The sequence below is a fragment of the Protomyctophum bolini genome (assembly GCF_963924005.1).
Source record: "Protomyctophum bolini genome assembly, chromosome: 19".
Classification (NCBI taxonomy): domain Eukaryota; kingdom Metazoa; phylum Chordata; class Actinopteri; order Myctophiformes; family Myctophidae; genus Protomyctophum; species Protomyctophum bolini.
The window spans coordinates 34,226,276-34,252,848 of NC_137880.1; the positions used below are offsets into that span (position 1 = coordinate 34,226,276).

Sequence of the window (26,573 nt, forward strand, 5' to 3'; positions counted from 1 at the left end):
TAAGTGTTTAATTAGTCTAATAGTACATCGTTTTTAGAAATTAAGTCTAGTTTCCGCACTTTACCTGCAATGAACTGATAAGGAATGCTGGGATTCCCAGCACATGAGTCAGCATATGGTGTCACTGTGATGGTATAGTTCTGGCCACAGTGCATGTTGGGTATCTGACAGCTGGTACTGTTGGTGTGGCAGTCATGTATTTGTCCATCCTGGCCCACTGCTGTCACATTGTAAGCTGTGGCACTGGGGCTTCCTACCCAGGTCAGTGAGGTCACATGGGTTGAGTTGGGACACACCAGACTGGCAGTAACATTATATGGAGCACACGGGGCTGGGAATAGGAAACATTGAGTAAGAAAGTAAATCAGAATCATCTTTTTTGTCACATCACAGGTTTACATGATGTGTGTGTGTGTGTGTGTGTGTGTGTGTGTGTGTGTGTGTGTGTGTGTGTGTGTGTGTGTGTGTGTGTGTGTGCGCGAGCATGCGTGTAATGTTCTCCATCTCTTACCTGAGCTGAATGTCAATGCCGGACTATGGTCACTGGAGCAGTTGCCATTGATAGCCTTAACGCGTACAGTGTAGGTGGTGCCACACATGCTTGTAAGAGTACAATGGAGTTCAGAGGACAGGCAGGTGGCATTGTCTTGACTACTTGAGGCAGAAACATAGTACTGTACTGTTCCTTTGTGGCCAGACCAGGACACAACAGCACTGTTGCTGATACATTCAGGAGCTACAGAGATGTTGGTAGCAACACATGGCACTACAAAGAGAAGACAATTCCAAAGTTAAGCATGATTAAAGCCATAATGTGATGAGCTAAGAAGAAAAAATCTAACTGGGCTTCAAGATAAGCAAAATGTAAATAACCATGATTTGAATCTCAAAATTAATAAAGAGAAATGGAACAAGGTATTTCTTGGTTCCTCCCTTTACTCAATTGTGCATTCCATATCCTGATTTTAAGTCATTCAATTGAATTTAGTTGAGTCCCACAGAGAAAATGACCTAACGCTTCAAAATCAGAATTACCGTGCCTTTGGTGAACATCTTCTCACCTGTTTTCAGATACACAGCTGAACTTGGTTGACTGTGACAACCTCTGTCCACAGCTACAACAGTGACAGAGTAGTTTTCACCACAGTCTAGATCAGTGAAAGAGCAGGAGTTTGCATTGCCTGAGTCACAGGTGTAGATGTCTCCATCATGTGTTGTTGCTGTTGCTATGTACATGTCTGCTCCTCTGTCAGGGGACCAGGACACGTTGCTAACTCCGCATAATGTAGAAACAGAAATATTACTAGGCGGGCAGGGACCTGGAGACATAAGAGGTAAGAAATGGAGAAAAAGAAAAGTTTATTCTCTTTCATGTTGTGGAGAATATTTTAATTGGTCTAATAGTACATCGTTTTTAGATTTTAGGTCTTGTTCCCGCTCTGTACCTGCCATCAACCGATAAGGAATGCTGGGATTCCCAGCACATGAGTCAGAATATGGTGTCACTGTGATGGTAAAGTTCTGGCCACAGTGCATGTTGGGTATCTGACAGCTGGTACTGTTGGTGTTGCAGTCATGTACTTGTCCATCCTGGCCCACTGCTGTCACATTGTAAGCTGTGGCACTGGGGCTTCCTACCCAGGTCAGTGAGGTCACATGGGTTGAGTTGGGACACACCAGACTGGCAGTAACATTATATGGAGCACATGGGGCTGGGAAGAGAAAGAAAAACAGTGAGAAAGTTAATCAGAATCATTATTTTTGTCACATCACAGGTTTACAAGAAGTGTGTGTGTGTGTGTGTGTGTGTGTGTGTGTGTGTGTGTGTGTGTGTGTGTGTGTGTGTGTGTGTGTGTGTGTGTGTGTGTGTGTGTGTGTGCGTGCGTGCTGTGGTTACTCAAAATGCATTTTGTGCAAGGATAACTTGATCAATGTCACGTTGATGTGGGCGTGCTCGAATTTAAGGCAGAATTTACACTCCTTTGATAAATGAGGGCCTATAAGTGTACCTGATTCTGGCATGCGGACCATGGTGGAAGCGATTTGACCCTCGCCATCGGAGGTGAAGGCAGACACTTCAAAGAGGTACGCCGTGTGGGGCCGCAGCTCATCCACTCCGACAGATATGGGTACATTCCAGGAGGTGGCGGGGGGCACAGCCGAGAGGGTGACAGGGGTAGAGGACGCCGTCACCTCTGATGGGCTCGCAGTCCCGCGGGACAGGATATCAGCTGCATCCTATAAGAGCACAATGCATGTAGCACTATATGTATAGCACTTTGTAGCAGTTCAGAATGATACAGCAAAAACGGTAACGTGTCATTGTTTTGTTTTTTTTGTTTTTTTTAAATAGCCAACCTGGGGAGAGCAACGGACTTGAGTTTCCCTGGTTGGACGTAGCGTGTGGAAGGAACACGTTATTCCAACCAGTTCCTTTGCCCTCCATCAGGCGCAGTTTAGAGACCAGGATTACTGCATGTTTTTTGTGAAGGTACCTACCCTAGGGGACACGGGGAGAACATGCAAACTCCACACAGAAAGGCCCCTTTCGCCAACGCCGGCTCGGATATGGGCATTGATGACGCGGAGGAGAGGACACGCCGCCAGCGCCCACAGCGCGAGCGGGAATCGTAACGTGTCATTGTTAAGACCTCCCGTTAGTCTAACATCAATCAATATTTCAGTATGCATGACGCAATTTATTTGTAAGAACTTCTGAGAGAAGAAAGACCCCAATAGGCAGACAAATTGAGAGATGGCGGATGAATAATTTGTAGCTTGAAAGCTAGTTGAGGCAGATATACTGTAACTGGAGTGGGGCACACACACACACGACTGTGTTGGTTATGCAACTGTGACATGTCAAGCAGCTGGTGGCTTATATTTAAGCTCACTTCATTCTGCTGTACGTGCTCCTCTTGTTGTCACATATAATGCAGCTTCATATGAGCTTCATTGTTCCATCCCACCCGAGCTGCACCACCAACAGGAGGCTCTGCTTCCCCTGTGGTTTCAGTTTTCCACTGTATCTCCCTGCTCTTAAAATGGTCTTCTAATGGGCTATATGCAATTATGCACACAGAATAACTCTTCCTACCTGCAGGCCACTTCCCTACTTCCTTTACAGGTGTTACCGATGATACTAATTAAGGCTCTGTTCCACTGAGTGTGCAGTGGTTCTCAAACTATTTAATTTCAAGGACGCCCATAACTCTGAGCATAACTCTGAGAGTGTACAACTCTCAGAGTTACAGACCTGTACGGGGCCATTTGGAACCCACTCAGGACACTTTGATGCGCGCCTTACGTTGCAGTGCGGCAGCGCTCCCATCATGATGTCCTCGGCGTTGAGCTCCAGCGTGCGAACCGTCTTCGCGGTCCGGGCGTGGTTGACCTTCACGGCGAACTTGGTGATGAGGCCGTTGGTGCGGTGCGGGAGGAACCAGGTGACCACCACGAACGTGTGGTTGTAAGCGAACGCGGTCAGGTTGGTCACCATGCCTGGAGCTGCAGGACACGCATGTACGCGCACACACACACACACACACACACACACACACACACACACACACACACACACACACACACTTTAAATGCTTTGTTTGAATCCATAAATTATATTGCAAAGGGCTTCACAATTTACACTTGATGGCACAAGGCACCTTCTCCATACAGCATTATCTCAGTTGAAACAGAGCAGGATTTAGATTGGCTTTTCTCTTCATCAAACAAACACTTACACAAGCATGCGCACACACGCGTGTGCACACACACACACACACACACACACACACACACACACACACACACACAAACACAGTCAAGAATAGGTATAGTGCCAACATATATAAAGTTGAAAATAGACATACACAGACTCTGACAACCAGACACCACCATACAGCCAGCCAGGCACATAAAATACCCTATTTTCGCCCGTGCCTTACCCCTTATCCCTAAACTTCTTAGCTTTTTTAACTATTTTGAAAAACATTTCTTTAATAGTTTAAATAGTCAATCTATAAGCTCACAATGTCTCAATGTAGATCGACCAGTTGAACAATTTTAAAATCTTTTTCAAAATAGTAAAAAAATGGCAAATACGTTTAGGGATAAGGGATAAGGGATAAGGGTGGCGCAAGAGGGAGCCCATACTCTAGTCTATACAGAACACATGATATGCAACATGTGACATTAACACTGTGTATAGCTATGGATGGATACCCACGGGCCTCCGCCGTCTTGAAGTACAAAGACTTGCTGAACGATCCGTTCCTTCCAGCATGACTTTGAGCTGCTACCTAGAGGAGAGGGAGGGGGGGGGGGGTGAAGAGAAAAGAGAAGAGTTGGAGGGTGAGAGAAAAGGAACACATGGACAGGGGAGAGGATTAGGGGAGGGGTAACCTTGCGTTACCAGGCTTTCCACCTCAGAGGAAAGCCTGGTCTGTGTGAACCTCAAACCGGTCTGGAGCGGATGATAATTACCGTTACTGTTGTCATTGTTTTGTAGTAATCAGGCAGGAACCATCAATATGGAACTTCCTTTCCCTCAAACCAATAACAATAACAGCTCTCGTAGCCTGCGGCTTTTATTGAGACAAATCGGTTTGAGGAAAAGGAAGTTCCAGATTGATGGTTCCTGCCTGATGACTACAAAACAATGACTACAACATGACAAAACGATATCATCCTCTCCCGAACGGATCATAAACCCGAAAAGGAATTCTGCCTATGCGGAGGAGGTAGCAGTGTTGATTTTGCAAATTTTGATTAGTTTTAGTCATAGTCTTTTGAATACAAATTTATTTAGTTTTACCATACTTTAGTCACCTGAAATGTTTTAGTGTCAGTCTAGTTTTAGTCGACTAAATATCATACGATTTTAGTCGACTAAATCTACAGTCGATTTTGTCAACAAAAATGAGGGCCTTGATGGCGTAATGGCAGATTTTACACTTAGATGGTTGCATGCTGAAAATTGTGTGTGAGCTTGTACATCTGCTATCAGAGCACAACAAACATAAAACGATCTCTTTCCACTAGTCCCTCCCCAACATTTTAGTGAAGTTTTAATTTGTTGACGTAATTTTCAGTATATTTAGTCATAGCTTTAGTTTGTATTCTGTTCTTATTTAGTTTCTGTCAGTGAAAAAAGGTAGTCGACAAAATCAACAAGGCAGGAAGAGCAGAGAGGTATTACTTCGTATTATTAATTCATGGCACAGTCATAAGATCCATTGTGTTTGCCTGTAGCTCCACTAGGTGTTGATGAGAACATGAACAACACATGCAGTGAGTGCTGATCAATAAGATAACTACACCAATACTACAGTAGCCTTTTACACAGGGTCCAGTGTGGTTGTGTAACATTACCTGTGTCATAAAGCTGACATACACTACGGGTGGCTAACCTACTACAACTGATAAAGATAGCACAGACATGTATTGTATACTCAACTGCAGGTACACTTAAAAGAAAAACAAAGGATAGTTAATCCATATTACTTTAGGTGGCTAAGTGGGCATGCATGCTTCGCAATGTATGGTTCCGGTTTTAGTACCCAGCATTGGCTGGGATATTCTTATTCTTTCAGATACACATACTTATTTATTACATACAGTCCTTATACAGTCCTTAATACAGAAATATTTCTATCACATACAGGTATGTGGGCACGGCCAACCTCACGTTGTAGAATAATGCCCTGCACCTTCAATAATGTCCTTAAATATGTATAATGCATAGTACACAGCGGCATTATGCTCACGCACCTTATACATACAGTATATATATATAGCGCCTATATAGGCTATATATAGCCGAGAAAAGCACGGCTGAATTCTTTGTTTTGATTAGCCGTTCCAATATCGTGGTTAAAAAGCACGACTAGAAATCTGTTTCATCAGCTTTCTAGCCGTTCTTTTTAACCATCGAAATGACCTGTTAAATAATAATATAATCCAGAGCACACTGCAGCTCTTACTCTAAATCACTTATTTTTATCGCTCGAAAATATCTTTTTTTTTCTACACATCTCATAATGACCAGATACGCTGCACAGTGTTTTGTCCCAAATGAGCTGCCGTGAAAAGGTAGACTAGACTAAGACCCAGCGTGCACCCCACACATGCTCTGAGCTGCGGTGGGCTCTGTATTTTATGTTGTTAAAATACAGTAGTGCATACTGTACCCATGTGTATCTGTGTGGACAAATAATTGCTTGTTTGCCTGCTTGAACATTTTGAGTAGGCTACATTTAGCTCATTCGTAGAATTACATTGCAACAATGTGCAGTATTAATAAATGTAACTGCTAAGTACTGTAGAAGAGAGGTTTGATGGAACCACGCATTGACAAGTCTAAGTCTAAGGTAACATGATACACACACACAGGCATGCATGCGCACACACAAATGCAGTATACACACACAATCATTGTTTGTCTCCTCACATAATGTCCCGCTCTATGAAGGTCACGCAGGTTAATGAATTCTGAAAACTAATAAGCGTGATCACATTCAAGCTCAACGACAACAGACAGTGGAAAGAGCCATGGGTGATCCATAGATCTGTTTACCTGATCAATAATTCAATCAAAATCAATTATTCAGCCAGATCAAGAGAATAGAGACTCGTCACATGGAATCTGCTTCACTCTGGAGCACACACATCAGTGTTAAGAGCACACACATCAGTGTTAAGAGCAGTATGCTGTATGTGACTGTGCTCTTTAAAAAAAAGAAAAAGAAAAGTATGTACAGAATGTATGACTATGTTTGTGTTTGTTTGTGCTTTCATTTATTTATTTATGTACCTGTGTCGCTGTGTGTGCACTGTGCACGTAACCTTGGGGTCATACCTGGGTCTCCCACGTGGAAAGTCAACATCTTAACCACTAAGCCAAAGGGATACCACCATGGCTCGGGGGAGATATTAAACTTTGGAGGCCATCAGGCTGAGGTTGTGAGCCACTCTGCTACACTCACCCCCCCCTTTGACCTCCTCCCACGGGGAAACCCGATCCAGGTCACGGCACCATTCTAACACCCGGGAATCGTACCCGGGTCTCCCACGTGGAAAGCCAACATCTTAACCACTAAGCCAAAGGGATATACTCTGCTACACACGTGTGTATGGCAGAAACATTGTATCTACAGAATGTCATCTTCTTACGCACAATAGTAGCAAAAATAGCAGATCTACAAGCTTGCAATGCATTGCCATGCAAATCGTTGTGAGCTTGTAGATCTACTATTTTCACTATTTTACTTTTAAATGTTTTGCCTGTAATGAAATGTTCAAGTTAGGGACACCAGATACAAAGAAGATTAACAAGCTATTAGTCTTGCATAGCCAGACAACTATTCCACAATTTCTGAATGCTATACTGTGTAGACTCTACACAGTATAGTATCTACACTGTAGAGTGACAGTCTGGAACTACCTCCTGAAATCCGAGCAAGGAAGCTGGCATTTCCGTTCACGAAAATATATTTTAAAATATCTTTTTATGTTTGTTTATTTTATTTTTTTAAATATTTTTTAATTTCTGCTAAGCAGAAAGCTATAATATATGCTATGCTTAGACGATTTCGATTTTCATTAACCCATTCTGACCGGGCACCCATTTTGGTGTTAGCATCATGTTATGCTTTACCTATTGAAAAATAGCAGATCTACAAGCTCATATCGCGCCACCGAGTGGCGCGCTACGAGCTTGTAGGTCTGCTATTTTTGAAAAATTCGAAGAACGACTGACATTTTTAGAATCTGATCTCAGGTCAGAATGGGTTAATCAGACCAGTGTGTGTCCCGTGGAAACCTCGTATGAATCTGATCTCAGGTCAGAATGGGTTAAGATCATTTGCGCTCCTGTAAAGACAAATGGGAAGTGGGGAGGAGGCTTTACTTCTGCTTTATCGCTTGCTCATCATCAGAGCTCCCGTGATGGAGACTGAATGTATGATGTGACGGAAGCATGTGAAAAGTGCAAGAGGCAACAGTCTGGCCACGCAAGACCAACAAGTTATTAACAAGAGGTTATGATTAAACTACACTGGATCCATAGTGGTTTTGTTTTGTTTCCTGAACAGTAGCAGTTAAGGTTTCTGCCCAACAGTGATGATATGTATTACCGGTATGTCTATAGAGCGTCGCAACGTTCAGAGTGGCCCAGGAAATGATTCTCCATTCATTTTCTCCATAGGCTTTTCAAAAAGCATTTATATAAAGACGCTTACGCCGCGGACAAAGCCAACTCGGATCGTGACAAATCAGAACAAACAAACACAATATTTTGTGCCGATCAAATAAATTGAAAGAAGAAAATAAAGGCAGGATACTATAACACTATTTGTTTTGTTTTTCTTCTTACTAATTATTTGATCGGCCCAAAACATTGTAATTATTGTCATGATTTATCACGATCCGAGTTGGCTTTGTCCGCGGCGTAACCGTAATACTTTTTGAAAAGCCTATGGAGAAAATGAATGGAAAATCATTTCCTGGGCCACTCGTCGTTCTGAAAGGGGACGGGACTGCGACGCTCTATAGCGTATGTGTATTGTGTACACGTTACCTGTACGTCATACGTAGAGCCTGGACTGAGGTTATTGAGGAGAGTCTCCGGAAGGTCATCAGTGGTAGCCACCTCATGGTAGGCCGACTCAAGGTAAGGACACACCTCCTTGTACCTAAAAGAATACAAAGTTATTCAGCCGTTATAAGCCTTCTTCCGTAAAGAAGACCTGGCGCCACCTTCTTGTCCCTTGAAGACTACTAAATAATATATATATAGTTATATATTGTAATTTCTACGACTTAACCCATTTAGACCTGAGGACAATTCTAGGAATGTCTTCTAAATCCCTCTGTTTCTATGTCAGTCTCACGTAGCCAGACAACTATTCCACAATCTCCGAATGCTATATAGTCTGGAACTACACCTGAAATCTGAGTAAGGAATCTGCCATTTCCGTTATATAAAATATTTTATTTTTTAATTTCCTTTTCTGCTAAGCAGCAAGCTGTATATGCTTAGATGATTTATATTTATATTAGGATACATTTGCACGACTGTAAAGATGAAACGGAAGTGGTGTGACTACCGTCACTAAGGGGAGGAGACTAACGTAAGCAAGGAAATACCTTGTTTTGTTGTTAGTTTTGGCTCAATTCATTCATTTTTTCATAAAGTAGCCATGTAATAAGCAGGATAATGTATGGCATGGCAGTAGTTGTTTAGAAATAATGCCCTTCAGGATGATTAAACATCCTTATTTTTCAACAACTACCGCCTCGTCATCCCTTGCATATTTGTTTTTAAATCAAAGACAATTATCTAGTCTGGTGACCATGCAGTGTGAGAAACTGCAGTGAAGGGTACATGTGGATTCCAGATGTGATCCAGGGGCCATCATCAGTTGCCCATCACTGAATCGACTATAGGCTTATTGAAGACATGAAGTTACATAACACGCCAAGGCATCTGATTAGATTTAGGTCCAAGAACGCACGTATGCACACATGCACGCACGCACGCACTAAAAAACTGACTATACGTGAGGTTACCTGATGATATATGCATCTATAGAGCTGGTTTCACCTGCAGGCATCGTCCAGGAGAGCAGGATAGCAGTGGAGCCCACTGTCTCTCCTATTATACCTGATGGAGAACCAAGTTCTGGAGGAGAGGAGAGGAGAGGAGAGGAGAGGAGAGGAGAGGAGAGGAGAGGAGAGGAGAGGAGAGGAGAGGAGAGGAGAGGACTCTTGATTACCATCTGTTACAGAGAATATCTGAATTTAATGCATTAATCAAGCGTACTCAAGCACATAATACATGCAGTGTGACTATACTAGTGTCATTGCTTGAAATTAAGTAGTGTACAGTATACTGTATATGAGAACAATCCCCTATATGAGAAACTCATACAGTAATAATATAACATTTTGCAAAACAGGACAAAAACTGTAGCAACAGTGCTGTCAAAAGAATAGCATCGCTGTCTCTCGGTGGACTGGTCCTGGTGTGCGTGTGCGTGTGTGTGTGTGTGTGTGTTTGTGTGTGTGTGTGTGTGTGTGTGTGTGAGAAAGAGAGAGAGAGAGAGAGAGAGAGTCTCTGATGAATAAGGCCTCACACAGCAGTGGCATTTGACTGACATTCACTACAGGCCCATTCATTCTGCGCGGTTCAAAAGCTCAGGCTAATGTTACAGAAGAAGAATGACACAGGGAAGGGGCTCGCTATGTAAGAGGAACTAACACAGTGTGTGTGTGTGTGTGTGTGTGTGTGTGTGTGTGTGTGTGTGTGTGCGTGCGCGGGTGTGCGCGTGTGTGCATGTGTGCAAAACAAAGATGCTACACAATAATATAATCAGTTACTTTAAGTGCGTAGTTCCCCTTTCACACTGGATTAGGGACACCTTGTAAAACTGTAGAAGATTAGACTCTCCTTAAATGGTTCTTCTGATAAGTTTGGGAGGATGTGGGGTCCATTCTTTCAATTCATTCAGAAATTGAATCTCTGTTTGAGGATGTGTGAGGTCTGCTGGACTTTTGATTTAAAAGTATACTGTGATTGGACTGCTGTGATGTACCGCGGATTATGGATGTATCGTACTTGTAATTGTTTGTCGGATGTCTTGTGTTGTTTTGTCTGTTTTATCTGCCTTTTATTTTTTCAACTCTTATAGAGCACCGAAGTCCTGACGTAACTCGCTCATCCCTTCGATTCCCCTGGTTCGCGGAAGTAATTTCTCTATGGAGAATAACATGGGGTGATCTTAATATCGTCTACTATAAGCGTTGTGGTCCAAAAATAAACAAGCTGTCTCGGCGTTATTGTCAGGGAGGTGTCTCTGTATCGTTTGCAACAGTCAGTCACTCATATATGATACAGTCTGCTTCTAGCGAAAATCTAACTAATTCAGCAGCAGTAACATTAGCGTTTTCTCTCAGTCAGTTGATTCTTCATATCCATATGAGTGAAGCGGCCGGGGTGACATGTTTATTTTTCAAACACAGTTCTTATATGAAGCAATCTAAAAATCCTCCTATGGCGATTTCAATGCAACTAAACAAATACATGAACCTGGGGACTGACGCCCTCTATTGGTGCTCTATTGATCCTGTATTTAAGGCTTGTTTGTTTTGTTTTCTGTTGTCCTTTTTCTTTGGGGTGAAAATTTAATGTATTTATTCTTCTACATTATACTCGTGGGGTTTATTAAGAGAAGCTGTTAATGCCACCAATTATTGTTTTTCAACTAAATAATGCTTCTGTGAAAAAACCAATAAACAAAGTTTATTTAAATTATTGGAAACAAACATTTGCACTGTGTGTTGCACTGTTGTGGGAAACATTTGGGAAAATATAAATTCACAGTGTGTGTGTGTGTGTGTGCGTGCATGTGAGTCTGTTCATGTGTGTCCCACATAGCTCGCAAACCGTCCAACCGATCGACCATGGGACCTGAATGGGAAGTCAAGTCGGATTGGCGATTGTGCATCTGTGTCTGTTTATCTCCATCTGTCTCCCTCCCGCTGTGTACCCTTTTATGTGGACATCATAGTACTCACTGATGTCATGTACAGGCCTCCAAGTACTATGGTAATGGCTATACTGTAGCACTTGTGCTACGCTAAACACTGCCCCCACTTCTATCACCAAACACGACGGCACTCCGCGTGCCTCCACGCCCCTCGCCCGGCATTGATCTGTGCTGTGCCATCAATGTAGGCTTCTTTCAGCACCTTCAATGGGCTTGCATATTTTGATTGACTTTATTCTCTTCTACTGCCCCTAGCAGCATCGCACCGCAAATTCCTTCGTCTGATTGGCTACGCCTGATCACGTGACACGCGCGTCCATGCAGTGCAATGCATGTTGGGTTATAGTATAGGTGCATGATGGGAAGACTTTTGCCATGTCACTGCTATTACCTACTGTAATGTTCTGTTTTTTAGTGAAACACCAATGTGCATGTTTATTTAATTACATTTTAATTTGCGTTAGCTAGTAAACATAAATGTATAAACACATTTGTGAGTTTACACTGTGTGTGTGTGTGTGTGTGTGTGTGTGTGTGTGTGTGTGAGCATGCATGCAATGTTCTCCATCTCATACCTGAACTGAATGTCAAGGCCGGACTCGGGTCACTGGAGCAGTTGCCATTGATAGCCTTAACGTCTATAGTGTAGGTGGTGCCACACATGATGCTTGTAAGAGTACAATGGAATTCAGAGGACAGGCAGGTGGCATTGACTTTACTACTTGAGGCAGAAACAGAGTACTGTACTGCCCCCTTGCTGGCAGACCAGGACACAACAGCAGTGTTGCTGATACAGTCAAGAGCAGCTACCGAGACGCTGGTAGGAACACATGGCACTGCAAAGGATGGATACAGAGTTAAACATTGTACAGAAATAATATGAGGATGGAACATTGGGGGAGAAAATAAAACATATCTGGGCAGGCTCTGAGATCTCATGTAGAAAATGTAAATAATTATGATTAGAATCTCCAAATCAGTGACAGGACATGGAGCAAGAAGTTATGAGAAATATTTTTTGCTGAATCATGTTGTATTATTTGTGTTCCCAATTCTACAATGATTTTACATTGTGGGGTGGCAAACTTAATCTTTCCTTCCTCCACTTACTAAATCATAGATGTTTTTAACCATTCAATATAATTAAATCGACTCAGAGGGGAAAATTACCTAATAAGTCATGTTATAGTGTTCGATCAACATCTTCTAACCTGTTATCAGTTCCACAGCTGGACTTGGTTCTGTGTGACAACCTCCGTCAACAGCTACAACACTGACAGAGTAGTTTTCACCACAGTGTAGATCAGTGAAAGAGCAGGAGTTTACAATGCTTGCGTTACAGGTGTGTTCGTGTCCATCATGTGCTGTTGCTGTTGCTATGTACATATCTGCTCCTGGTAGAGGGGACCAGGACACTGTGCTAGCCCCACATGATGCAGAAACAGAGACATTACCGGGGGGGCAGGGACCTGGAGAGATGGAGGGAAGAAATTGTGAGAAAGAAAGATTATTGTCTTTCATGTATTTCATGCAAATTGCAATTAGACCATTCAAAATGTTCTGTTTTGGATGTTGTTAGAATTAGTACATAGCCTTTAGAGTAATCTTGTTCCATCTTTTTACCTGCACTGAAGTGATAAGGAATGCTGGGATTCCCAGCACATGAGTCAGCATATGGTGTCACTGTGATGGTAACGTTCTGGCCACAGTGCATGTTGGGTATCTGACAGCTGGTACTGTTGGTGGAGCAGTCATGTATGTGTCCATCATGACCCACTGCCGTCACATTGTAAGATGTGGCACTGGAGCTTCCTGCCCAGGTCACATGGGCTGTGTTGGGACACGCCAGACTGGCACTAACATTCACTGGGGCACATGGTACTAGGAAGAGAAAGAGGTAAATATATTTGATGTATTCACGGAAATTAAATTAGTAATTAAGTAATGCATTTAGTAATTAAGTCAGACATCCTGATACCAACATTTAAATTATATCGTACTGAAGAACGTGTAAATGCTCCGGTCAGCATTACACAGTCGTTAGTGACCATCATCTCACCTGTTTTCAGTTCCACAGCTGAACTTGGTTCACTGTGACAACCTCTGTCAACAGCTACAACACTGACAGAGTAGTTTTCACCACAGTGTAGATCAGTGAAAGAGCAGGAGTTTACAATGCTTGCGTTACAGGTGTGTTCGTGCCCATCATGTGCTGTTGCTGTTGCTATGTACATATCTGCTCCTGGTAGAGGGGACCAGGACACTGTGCTAGCCCCACATGATGCAGAAACAGAGACATTACCGGGGGGGCAGGGACCTGGAGAGATGGAGGGAAGAAATTGTGAGAAAGAAAGATTATTGTCTTTCATGTTTTTCATGCAAATTGAAAATTGAAAATGTTCTGTTTTGGATGTTGTTAGAATTAGTACATAGCCTTTAGAGTAATCTTGTTCCATCTTTTTACCTGCACTGAAGTGATAAGGAATGCTGGGATTCCCAGCACATGAGTCAGCATATGGTGTCACTGTGATGGTGAAGTTCTGGCCACAGTGCATGTTGGGTATCTGACAGCTGGTACTGTTGGTGTTGCAGTCATGTACTTGTCCATCCTGGCCCACCGCTGTCACATTGTAAGCTGTGGCACTGGGGCTTCCTACCCAGGTCAGTGAGGTCACATGGTTGGGACACACCAGATTGGCAGTAACATTATATGGAGCACATGGGGCTGGGAAGAGAAAGAAAAAGAGTGAGAAAGTTAATCAGAATCATCGTTTTTGTCACATCACAGGTTTACAAGACGTGTATGCGTGCGCACGTGTGTGTGTGTGTGTGTGTGTGTGTGTGTGTGTGTGTGTGTGTGTGAGCATGCATGTAATGTTCTCCATCTCATACCTGAACTGAATGTCAAGGCCGGACTCGGGTCACTGGAGCAGTTGCCATTGATAGCCTTAACGTCTATAGTGTAGATGGTGCCACACATGATGCTTGTAAGAGTACAATGGAGTTCAGAGGACAGGAAGGTGGCATTGTCTTTACTACTTGAGGCAGAAACATAGTACTGTACTGCTCCTTTGTGGCCAGACCAGGACACAACAGCACTGTTGCTGATACATTCAGGAGCTACAGAGATGTTGGTAGCAACACATGGCACTACAAAGAGAAGACAATTCCAAAGATAAGCATGATTAAAGCCATAATGTTATGAGCTAAGAAGATAAAATCTAACTGGGCTTCAAGATATAATGAAGCAAAATGTAAATGAACATGATTTGAATCTCAAAATGAATAAAGAGAAATGGAGCAACGTATTTCTTCCTTCCTCCCTTTACTCAATTGTGCATTCCATATATATTTTTTCAAATATTTTTCAGTCATTCAATTGAATTAAGATGACCCCCACAGAGAAAATGACCTAACGCTTCAAAATCAGAATTACGGCGCCTTTGGTGAACATCTTCTCACCTGTTTTCAGATACACAGCTGAACTTGGTTGACTGTGACAACCTCTGTCCACAGCTACAACAGTGACAGAGTAGTTTTCACCACAGTCTAGATCAGTGAAAGAGCAGGAGTTTGCATTGCCTGAGTCACAGGTGTAGATGTCTCCATCATGTGTTGTTGCTGTTGCTATGTACATGTCTGCTCCTCTGTCAGGGGACCAGGACACGTTGCTAACTCCGCATAATGTAGAAACAGAAACATTACTAGGCGGGCAGGGACCTGGAGACATAAGAGGTAAGAAGTGGAGAAAAATGTAAGTTTATTCTCTTTCATGTTTCCTTGAACTGAACCCAAAGTATGGGGAGAATATTTGAATAAGTCTAATAATAGTACATCGATTTTAGATCTTAGGACTTGTTCCTGCTCTGTACCTGCAAAGAACTGATAAGGAATGCTGGGATTCCCAGCACATGAGTCAGAATATGGTGTCACTGTGATGTTGAAGTTCTGGCCACAGTGCATGTTGGGTATCTGACAGCTGGTACTGTTGGTGTTGCAGTCATGTACTTGTCCATCCTGGCCCACCGCTGTCACATTGTAAGCTGTGGCACTGGGGCTTCCTACCCAGGTCACATGGGCTGAGTTGGGACACACCAGACTGGCAGTAACATTGTCTGGGGGCCAGCTGGCACATGGGACTTGGAAGACAAAAACATAGGTGTTGATATTGAGGATAAATGTTTGCTGCATGATACTGTATGAGGAAAATATGCAATGTGTGATAAGTTTGTTGGGTATTATTATGGCAATAAAATAAATATTTTCAATGTGTCTCTGTATTGCACATGCTTCTCTGTTGAAATTCATTCGATGCAATGCTTCACATAGAATATTTAGTAACAGACTGAACAGTACTTGAGACTGAAATTTAAACAAGATACAATTTAATAACATAAGGGACACAGACAGACAGGAACAAGGTTACTCTAACACAGGTACAACGGGTATCGCATAACTGGGTGGGCGTGTATTTTAAACTTGCATTGTTCCCGACTAGCATCGTTCCCAAGTAGGGTGGTGCCCAATGGTTACCTGTTAAAATTCCTTTTACTTCTCATTAACTGTAAAGTTTAATAGAATATTCTTACCTATGAAGGTTATATTGACTTCTGTGATGTTTATTGAGTCATGGATTCTTATGGGAAGACTAGTGTTGTCCAAGGTGTCCTGCAGTTGCAGTAACACTTCAACATCAACAGTGCTGATCTCAACTTCAACTATGTATTCATATAGCTGTGGAAGTTCTGTGGGCAAATAGTACAAGATGAAATACTGGATTAACACATATTTTCCTGATTCAATATGCAATGCTTCACATAGAATTTTTTAGGAACAGTACAGTACTTGAGACTGAAATTTCAATCAAGATACAACTTAATAACAAAAGGGACACAGCAGACAGACAGACAGGAACAACTCTATTGTAACGGGTATTGCATAACTGGGGGGGGGGGGGGGGGGGGGGGCGGCATGCATTTCCATCTTGCATTGTTCCCGACAAGAATCGTTCGCATATATGGTATTTCCCAAAGGGTACCATTTTAATTTAATTTAATTTAACTTCTAAATGAATTGTTAAGTTTAATAGATTATTCTTACCTATGAAGGTTATATTGACTTCTGTGATGTTTATTGAGTCACTGACTCTTATAGGAAGACTAGTGTTGTCCACGATGTCCTTCAGTTGCTTTAACACTTCAACATCAACAGTGCTGATCTCAACTTCAACTATGTATTCATAGAGTTGTGGTAGTGCTGTGGTCCGCAGAATAGTACACAATAAGTCATTGATTACAGAAGTTTGTCAGTATAAATAACCAACTCTTGTCATATAAACCACAATCTTCTTGATCGATGTTCTTAAATGTGATTATGTATATATATATTATTGACTTCCGTGGTGTTTATTGTGTCACTAGTCTGACTCTTATAGGAAGACTAGTGTTGTCCACAATGTCTTTGAGTTTCTCTATGACTTTAACATCAGCACTAGTTATCTCAACTTCAACTTAGTCATTTTGGCTGCTAGTGTGATACAGTGTGATGCTAGTGTGATACAGAAAACAGTGTGTAGTGTAGTGTAGTATACAGAAAACAGTGTATAGTGTATATAGTGTGGTTAGTAATTGCCCAACTTTATTTATTTATTCCATATACACATTTTAGGGTCCCTGTGACGTCATGTGGGTCAATACATCAGTGTGGTCGGTGCAATTCTTCCCAGAATTGGGGAAATTTAGTTTGGCAGTATTGTAGATGCCACCGTAATGATGAATTAATGGGAAAATGTTCCTTTAACCACCCTCCTATTAGTTAATGAACCTGTTTTGTTGTTTGGTTATAATGACCTCTGTGATGTTTATTGAGTCACTGACTAGAGGAAGGCTAGTGTTGTCCACAATGCCCTTCAACTCTCATTTGATTTTTTGATCTCTTGGACCATAATATACAGTATAATATACAGTAGGAACCATAATATACAGTATAATATACAGTAGGCCTACCCTGTAACATCCTCAGTGTGAATTTAACTCTCAGGTCCCTTTTCCACCGGTTGGTTCTTTTTGGTTTTTAGTCCATGAGCCAGAGCTTAATTAATAATGAATTGAGTGTGCAAAACCACACATATATTAGACATATATGTAGGAAAATATGCAAAAATAATAGAAAATATGATAAAGCTACTACTGTGGAAGGGTTATCATGTATTAATTTACTTTTACAATATAAGCCTATAGGTCTAGTTTTCCCACCAATGTTGGAGCTCTGGCTCATGGACTAAGAACCAAAAAGAACTGAACCGATTCCCATTGGGAACCAACCGGTGGAAAGGGGGTCCGAGTATAAAAATGGAACAAAAGCTTAGTTCTGGATCTGAACAAATTAATTTGGTAAAGAATTAGGCGGGTAAAAAGAAGGCAACCGATTCAACCATGGTGGAAAATGGGCCTCAAGTTGCAGTCCTGTAAGTGTCCATACCCAATGTTGAGATCCAGCGCTTTAGCAGACGCATAAACAATAGGATGCCAAATTGCCAATGTAGTAAACAAATTATCATCTGGTATTTGTTGTTACCTGAGCTTACACAATCGAAGGCAGGGTAGGCTTAATTTTTTGTGAAGGACATTGACTAGATAAGATAACCATGCCATTGATTGGATAAGCTTGGGCAATGATACATTGTGGATTCACTGGGCATTAAACTGCATAGAAGTGTAACCAATATACAGTACAGTAAGGGACGTAGCTGACCATTTGGTTGCCCTACTCGCATATATATTTGTGCTGTCCCCTCCTCCAAACGAGAGTGCTGCTATTGCTCATGCAGATCGGCTATTTTCGCCGTTTGCGAGGATGCATACACGGCCGCTCGTTATTACGCGGCAGAGCCACAGAGAAACTTGCTATTATGAGGGCCCGCTTGGCACTTTTTGGCACATTTTGTTGTCCCCCTCGGCGTGTTGCCCTACTCACAGTGCGTATAGGTAGCGACGGCACTATTACGTTTAATTTATAAATGATGAATAGTTCAAACCTGGCTTTGGCTGGCAGTACTGTCCATCTGAAGGAATGCCATTGATACATCCACATGTGTCACCAGTGATAATGTCACAGGCTCCATATGTGATACAGTTGTTGTATGACCAGACAAACTGCTCCTCACACCTGCACTGGAAACTGGAGCCATTTGGGTAACACACTGATAAAGAAATCACATTACAAAATAAAATAATTTAATTGTTGTAAAATGTAAGTAGTAGTAGTAGTAGTAGTAGTAGATGATGATTTTACCTGTGGTTATATTAATGTCTGAGACATTCACAGCTGGACCAAGAAATAGGGAAAAGTTGGAATTTTCCAGAAGGGTCTTGAGGATTTCCACTGTCTCCACAGCAGTCACATTTAATTCTACATCCACCTCATAGTCAGCCATGTCTAGTAATGCTACAGGGGATAGAAGTGAAATGGTGATCAATATTATACACTGTATTATAACAATTATTGTTATTATTGTTGCTGCTATGTTACAAAGAATACTGGTATAAAACAGTAAAACACACAGTTTTAAGGCTAGCATGAATACTAGCTAACCCTAACCAGCTCATTGGCCTTGTAGTTAGAGTGTCCGCCCTGAGACTGGGAGGTCGGGGTTTCAATCCCCGGCCGAGACTCTAAAAATGGGACCCAGTGCCTCCCTGCTTGACACTCAGCATCGAGGGTTGCTGCGACATACTATAGCGTCATGTCCAGGGGGTGTCCTACATTGATATTATAGCTATTTTCTCCAGCTCCCTGTGGTGAATGAACCCCCCACCACTATTGTGTGGGGTGGGTCTATGATGGACCCGCCACGCACAATAGTGGTGGTCCCCAGGTTGCTCTTAGTCTTAGGTGGTCCCTGGGTCAAAATCAGTTGAAAACCCCTGGAATAGACTATGTGACAACCAGGTATAGTCTGGTGACCACCAGAGGGGCGGGTGACAGCCGGAATGTAGACGGCACCCCGGGAGCAGTATGGGAGCAGGCTACATCCTCCGTGAGGAGGAAGCCCAAAAACCTTCGATGAGGCCTTTAGGAGGGCCATTCGAGCCGCAAGTGGAGCCTGCAGTGCTACGGTTGCCCAGGTGGAGCCTGCGGAACCATTGCGGCTCAAGAATCCACCACTCCTGAATGAAGTGTCTGGTGCTGGGAGTCTGGTGCAACGCACAGGTCCTAAAAGATGAGTGTTGTTTTTTTTTTATTTGCTGCTTTCTTTCGCTTTAGCGATTATAGCTATTTCTGACAGGGGGGCATTCGAACAAGGGGCTAAATTTGTATTTTTTTACAAAATGTTATAGCGATTAATTCTTTGACTTTTTCCAGCATAAAAGCCCAGGCGTATATCTTTAATATACACCAGACTATACTTATGATGAGCTTGCTTGTTACATCAGATCTGTGAGTCATACCAACACTGCACACATCTCAAAATAATTGTCAGTGATCTAATGTTTACAGAAACTCCTTGATAGACTCCTTATCTTTTGGTGTGAATTGATGCATTCCCATGTTTGAAAGAATGATGCGATTACCTGATATCGGCTTACAGTACTGTCCATCAGTTGGAATGGCATTGATGCATTTGCAGATGCCACTGGTGGTGATGTTATCACAGGCTCCATAAGTGATACAGCTGCCGTAGGGCCAACCATACTGCTCCTCACATCTACACTGGTACCCATTGCCATTTGGAGCGCACACTGGAAGCAGAGATGTTTCTTTCAATTTGAATATTGATACTGCTCCTAATAATAAGTATTGAAATTACTATACCTCTGCTATACTATACCTTATGTGAAAATATTCTTTGCACTTAATTATTTTTCACTTATTAGTTATTAGCCTATAGAAGTTAGCCATAGGGATGAAACCCTATGCTGGTTTTGTAGTTCAGGTTAAAATATACTACAGCAGGTTAAAACATGGCTGTCTGCAAATGTCTGACCTCGAGTAGGACAAGATGTAACACAATGCTAACACAATTAATTTAGTTGCAGGTGCATTGCTTATGTAATCTGCTAATCTGCTGCTGTTAAATTAACGTAAATTTGTTGTTTGTAGCTACAGTAAAACTAGAAAAGATTTGAGAACAACTCAGTCACAAATTGACCGGGTGCATACAGTACTTTCTTTTAGAATTGAGTCACTGAACTTGTTTTGTAGCTACAATACTCACCAGTGGTGATTTCAATGTCTGTGATTTCAGTGTCATTATTTATTTGCAGAGGGAAGCTTCCAGCAGAGCGAATCTGGTCTAATAGTTCAGTGCTTGATGCATTCACTTCAACATCAATGATGTAGTTCCACTGATTTGGAAGCACTGTCAGGGTAGAAAACATAAATGGGTACAGCATGAACCTCCAACAACAATACTAGCAGTCAAAAATGTATAGTAAACAGTCTAAACACCTAAAATTACTATTCTTGTTTGTCCGTTATTCTATACTTAAAGGATAAAAACCTGCGGTTTCTGAGGCTACTTAAAGGACAACTCCGCAGCATTTATATGTTTATTAAATTACCCTGAAGAAGGCACTCGGGTGGTCTTTAATAAAAGTGTTTTGCATCGTGACTACGAGCTGTGCGACCTATCCACATGGGATCTCAGGATCCACATGCAGGGATCTCAAAAATAATAAAAGGTAAGTGAAAAAGGTTTGGTGGCCTCTACTGGCAGTATCCATGAGAAATTGGATACTGCGCACACACGCACACGCACACGCACACGCACACACACACACACACACACACACACACACACACACACACACACACACACACACACACACACACACACACACACACACACACACACACACACACACACACACACACACACACACACACACACACACACACACACACACACACACACACACACACACACACACACACACACACACACACACACACACACACACACACACACACACACACACACACACACACACACACACACACACACACACACACACACACACACACACACACACACACACACACACACACACACACACACACACACACACACCTTCTAGATAGCCTCCCACAGAGCTACACCGTTAACCCCTTAATGTAGCTTATAGCTACAGTATATTATCAGGCTTTCACACAGAAATGAGTTGAAAAAAAGATGGAGTTGTCCTTTAACGATTTCATTCCAATTTCATGAATTGACATTAAGCCACCTATTACAGCAATGTTAACATCAAATTACTTCATTGTGCATCCACTCTAATTGTTGCTTATCAAAAGGTCTCTACTGTATATACAGTACATTGTACTAACCATTCCTTCTCTCTCTGATGTGAGGTAGCGAGTCTTCAACATCGGGCCCCTGAGTTTAGAATAAAGACTTGATTAACTTGAGCAAATCTAAATGATCCATTCATTGTTTGACTGGTACCGAGTTTAGCTTGAAAACAGTTTTGTTTTATATGCAAACAAGGATGTAATATACTTAAATGAATATCCGGTAGGCTAAACTGTAAAATCCTCAGTGTTAATTTATCCAGGGACACGCAGCCCATGAACAACAATAATGGATCTTGTTCTTACCCACATTTACTGTGTACCATAAACACAACAGGCCTACCTGCGGAGCCGGGCTTGAAATCTCAAAAACTTCCTGTGTTTCCAAAATATAGCACGTCAGTAGAAGGCCAATGACAGTGCAGATATTCGTTAATATTGCCATTCCTGTCAAGAAGATCAGAGAGAACGAAACAAGGGGAAGGTCAAACAAACACTTAAACCATATACTTTGTATCCCCAGGGTGTACCTTCCTTTTTTCCCTCTATATAAATTCACAACGTGCCGAACCTGATTGCGTGTTGTGAGAATGGATGTGTTGCAGAAACTATCTTCACCCAATGTTCACCTATTATGACATGCCCAGAACAGGGATGTTAACTGTAGCGTTCATGTGGTTAGAAAAGAAAAGAAAGAAACGATTGAGTTCGTTGGAGTGGCCATGCAGCCAAGCCGGAGGCAATGGTGTTAGGAAGTGACACCGGGTGTCAGCTGTGATGGTGAATGGGAAAACATAATGCAACTTACAATACATTGTCATCGTCTATTCACACGTCCAGGTATATTGTACGTAATCATACACATAGGACTTATTTTTTAGATTTCAGGGACAGTAGCACATGACCAAAGTGGAGCTTCTAGCCATGCCAGGACCTCTACTCTACAGTACACCCAAAGGAGTCGGGTGAAGGCCCAGAGGGTCACCTGAACACTGAACTGTTTTTGTTACCATCGGACAAATGCAAGCAGGCTCAGGCACGTTTTTATCCCCAGGCTCCTGACCTCAAAACAATGATGTGGAGTACCGCAACTCCCACACCTGTACATCAACATACTGTGTGGCATGTACACCACATGTTAATCCACAGCATTCCGTATTATACCCACTACTGTGACTCATGTGATGATGAGCCATTCATTAAAAATATAAAATAAAAAATAGGAATCCGCCAACAGTGTACGACAACTGTGTCATTTTCTAAAGTTATAATCGCAGCACAATCGAAACATTCATTGAAGTCTGCCGGTGCAAGCCCACGTTTGATTAACTCCAAGTCTCCAACATACATATTGTTTATTTTATATAAAAATTGCCTAGAGGGTGAGTGTGTGTGAGGACCGATGGTGGCTGGTGGACATCTCAAACGACATCCGGACTTAAGAGTCACAGCATTTCTCCGATCCTTACCAAACTTGGCACAAACACTTTTCATGGGCCTGACTTGAAAATAGTCACACAAGAGACCACATGTGGACCCAAGGGGCCCCATGGGTGTCACAGGTGCACCGTTCCTCCAAACTGCACTAAACCTGGCACATATAGTCACACTATGGCCCATGTCACATGCACACATGTGCCACAGTCGCACCGTTTCTCCAATCCGCACCAAACTTGTCACAAACACTGATCAGGGGACTGGCATGAGAATAGTCACACAAAAAAACTAAATTGCACACATATGAATTTTATTTACATTATGGGGCGTTACAGTGGTGTTACAGCAGTGTTTAACACTTCAAATGGCCATAACTCCATGACCATTGCTCTGATCAGTGCAATATGCGGACAACATTTTCATGAATAATGTCCTACTTGTCTGTGCCCATTTAACCCAGTCTGAGCCGTCATAAGTCAGACAGAAAGGATGTGTATGAAGACAGTAGCGACCATTGTTGTGACATATTATGTAATGTTGGTGTCAATTTAAGGCATGCATGGTGCAAAGTTATTATACTTCCTCTTACAAAGGACTCACAAAGCGAGTGTGGGCCAGCAGAAACCAGATAACATTTCTGTTAAACGGCCGCAAAGAAGATGGTTGCTTCGCACTGGAAACCACCTCACACATTGACGTTTCGCCAATGGGCTTTGACCTTTTTAGATATCATCTATATGGAATTGTCAACCGCAAGATTGCACGGAGCAAAGGAAGTAAACATTGATATTTGGTCTGATATTGCAGATATGGTTAAAGACATGATTTAGTCATTATTTATTTATTTTTCCCTATTGCACAGTGGTAGGAGTCCTGACATTTTATGACATCTTTGGTACCGGGGGGAGGGGTGGGTGGGATTGTCTTGTTTGTTTTTGTATTCCTTTCTTTTGCTGTTATGTGTTTTCATATGTTTTGTTTTCTTATTTTATTTCATTTGTGATGTTGACATGTTTTATTGTGATTTTTTGTCTTTAATAAAAAACAATTGATAACAAAAAAAACATTTCTGTTAAAACCCGTTACATTTCAGATTGAAAGCTTCGAATATAACTAAATGTTTGTTTTTTGTTTTCACTCAATTTGCACATAATGGAAGTACCAAAAGGTACTTCCATTATTTAAATTCAGGCAGAGCCAGACTTTTCTTCCCAGTCCACCACTATACAAACATTAGGAATTAACAATCAGCTTCCTTTATTGTCATCCTTACCCCCCATTTCATACCCGCACAACCCCAAAATAATGTTATCACAAGCCTCAGACAGAGAGATAAATGGGTACGATGAGGACAGTAAAGACGATGTACTGTACTGCTGGTAATCACATGCCACACATTTTCATGGTTGTAGGTAGAAATATGACTGCACACATTGTTATTATTATTATTATTAGGGGATGACTCAAGGTTTGCGCTTTATTGTGAACAGTTTTCTAGTTATATAATATACGTATATATATATATATATATATATATATATATATATCCATATCAAATACATAGTCTGTATATTATAATGTATACAGTATATTATATAGACCATACAGATCTACTACGTCTACTTTGAATCTTATTGATTTTGGTCCACACTGTTGAGTACAGGAATTGAGCTGCCTGGAGCTGAAAAGCACAGCAATATAAATGTAAATGAAATATTAAATACAGTATATCACTCTTTTTGGTGTAAAGTGTAAATTGTTGCAGTTGATTGTTTAATTCGCTGCTTTAATCCAGTGCTTAAACCACTTTAAACCCGGGGTCCCAATTTTGTTCATCTCATTATAGGTGAAATTATATATATAATATAAATAAATACATTGAAAATGTCATTTTCAAATATTTAATTTCTGAAAATAGCCAATCTGTAAGCTCCAACATATCCGATTGTGAGTTTATAGATAGTCTTGTTTTTATTTATTTTCAATGTTTGGACAAAAAAAAGTAGCTATTTTCTAAATAATTTAGAAAAGTCTGAGAGTAAATGGTTAAATAGAAATCTGAGCCCTTTCCTCACAATGTTGACTCTGGTTATGTTAGATATTTTGAGTGGGTTCTGTGTGGTTAAGAAACCTGTTAACGCTATGGTAGCTTAGAATTAGATAAAATAACTTTTTCAGTTATAGGGTGAACAAGTGGCTGAAAATACAGCATACAGTACTAATACTAATTGGCTAGAACATATAATACACAATTCATAATAGAGCATTTGTAAAGTAAAATAAAATGCCCTGTTTTATAGAGCTGGAAACAACCCGTTCATTGTACTTACCCTTGGTGGCTTATTAGTCGATGGTGTTCACTGTCAGTGGTCAAGTTCAAACGTAGCTAGACTCCAGTTATAGGCAACCACTTGGTCATTTTGAAAACAAATACTGTGGTGTGGATATCTAATGGGAAATGAAGGAAACATAAATGTGAGAAAAGAGTAAATGTGCATGTATATGCTATGTGATTATTGATGAGAACTAGTTTTTTTTCTGTCATGTAGCCATTTACTTTAAAGGCAATGCATTATTTCAGAAAAGCATACCTCCACTACAGCAAGTTGGGCGCGAATCAACAATACTGATGAAAGTCGCCTGCACTGCCAGCCCTGTTGACATAGAGAATGAAGAACAATCACTGCATCTGTATACTATACACTACAGCACTGTTTTCAGTGAGATCAAATACCTCAAAGTCACAGTCCTAATCATAGCTTACTTCCTCATAAATGTTGGCTTAATTCTAATGGTTTGTGGTTAACAGTAGTCCCTCACTGGCACTGTGCCAGCATGTTCTACATTACTGACGATTGTTCACTTAAATGACACTATTACACTAATATACCAACACCAATATTTTGACACAGCTTTCTTACCATGGGGGAGTTTGTCCCTCTCCAGCTAATAATCCTCCCCTTGAAATTGACAGAGCTCTGTCATAGCTTGTATAACATCCTATATTGAGAATAGTCCACAGAGCTTACTGGCAGTCCCACCACCCGCAATGTGATGCGAGTTGTGGGAAGAAACAAATACTTCCTGAAATATGGTAAGGTCTACTCACCTGTTAAACAGGTTTAATAATTTTTTTAGACAGAGACTAGAGTTTGATGCATGTTGTGTGGGTGTCTGTGTGTGTGTGTGTGTGTGTGTGTGTGTGTGTGTGTGTGTGTTGGCCGTGCATGGATGAGAAAGACAATAGACTGGGAGACAGTCTGAAAGGATTATCAGATCTCTTATACAATGAATGGA

General features: G+C 41.5%; 3 long non-coding RNA genes across 3 annotated transcripts; all 3 read right to left on the reverse strand.

Annotated features, from left to right (window-relative positions):
• Nucleotides 1–268: 268 nt before the first annotated feature.
• Nucleotides 269–12,926, reverse strand: LOC308334378. The gene is made up of 3 exons (XR_013965893.1): nt 12,758–12,926; nt 12,122–12,382; nt 269–331 (listed from the first exon to the last, which is right to left on the reverse strand). It is a non-coding gene; the product is annotated as an uncharacterized lncRNA (long non-coding RNA).
• A 5,705-nt stretch (nt 12,927–18,631) lies between these two features.
• Nucleotides 18,632–20,901, reverse strand: LOC308334380. Its single transcript, XR_013965894.1, has 4 exons — nt 20,764–20,901; nt 20,120–20,287; nt 18,840–18,992; nt 18,632–18,747 (listed from the first exon to the last, which is right to left on the reverse strand). It is a non-coding gene; the product is annotated as an uncharacterized lncRNA (long non-coding RNA).
• A 982-nt stretch (nt 20,902–21,883) lies between these two features.
• On the reverse strand, nt 21,884–25,726 carry LOC308334381. The gene is made up of 3 exons (XR_013965895.1): nt 25,607–25,726; nt 22,183–22,286; nt 21,884–21,924 (listed from the first exon to the last, which is right to left on the reverse strand). It is a non-coding gene; the product is annotated as an uncharacterized lncRNA (long non-coding RNA).
• Between the last annotated feature and the right edge of the window lie 847 nt (nt 25,727–26,573).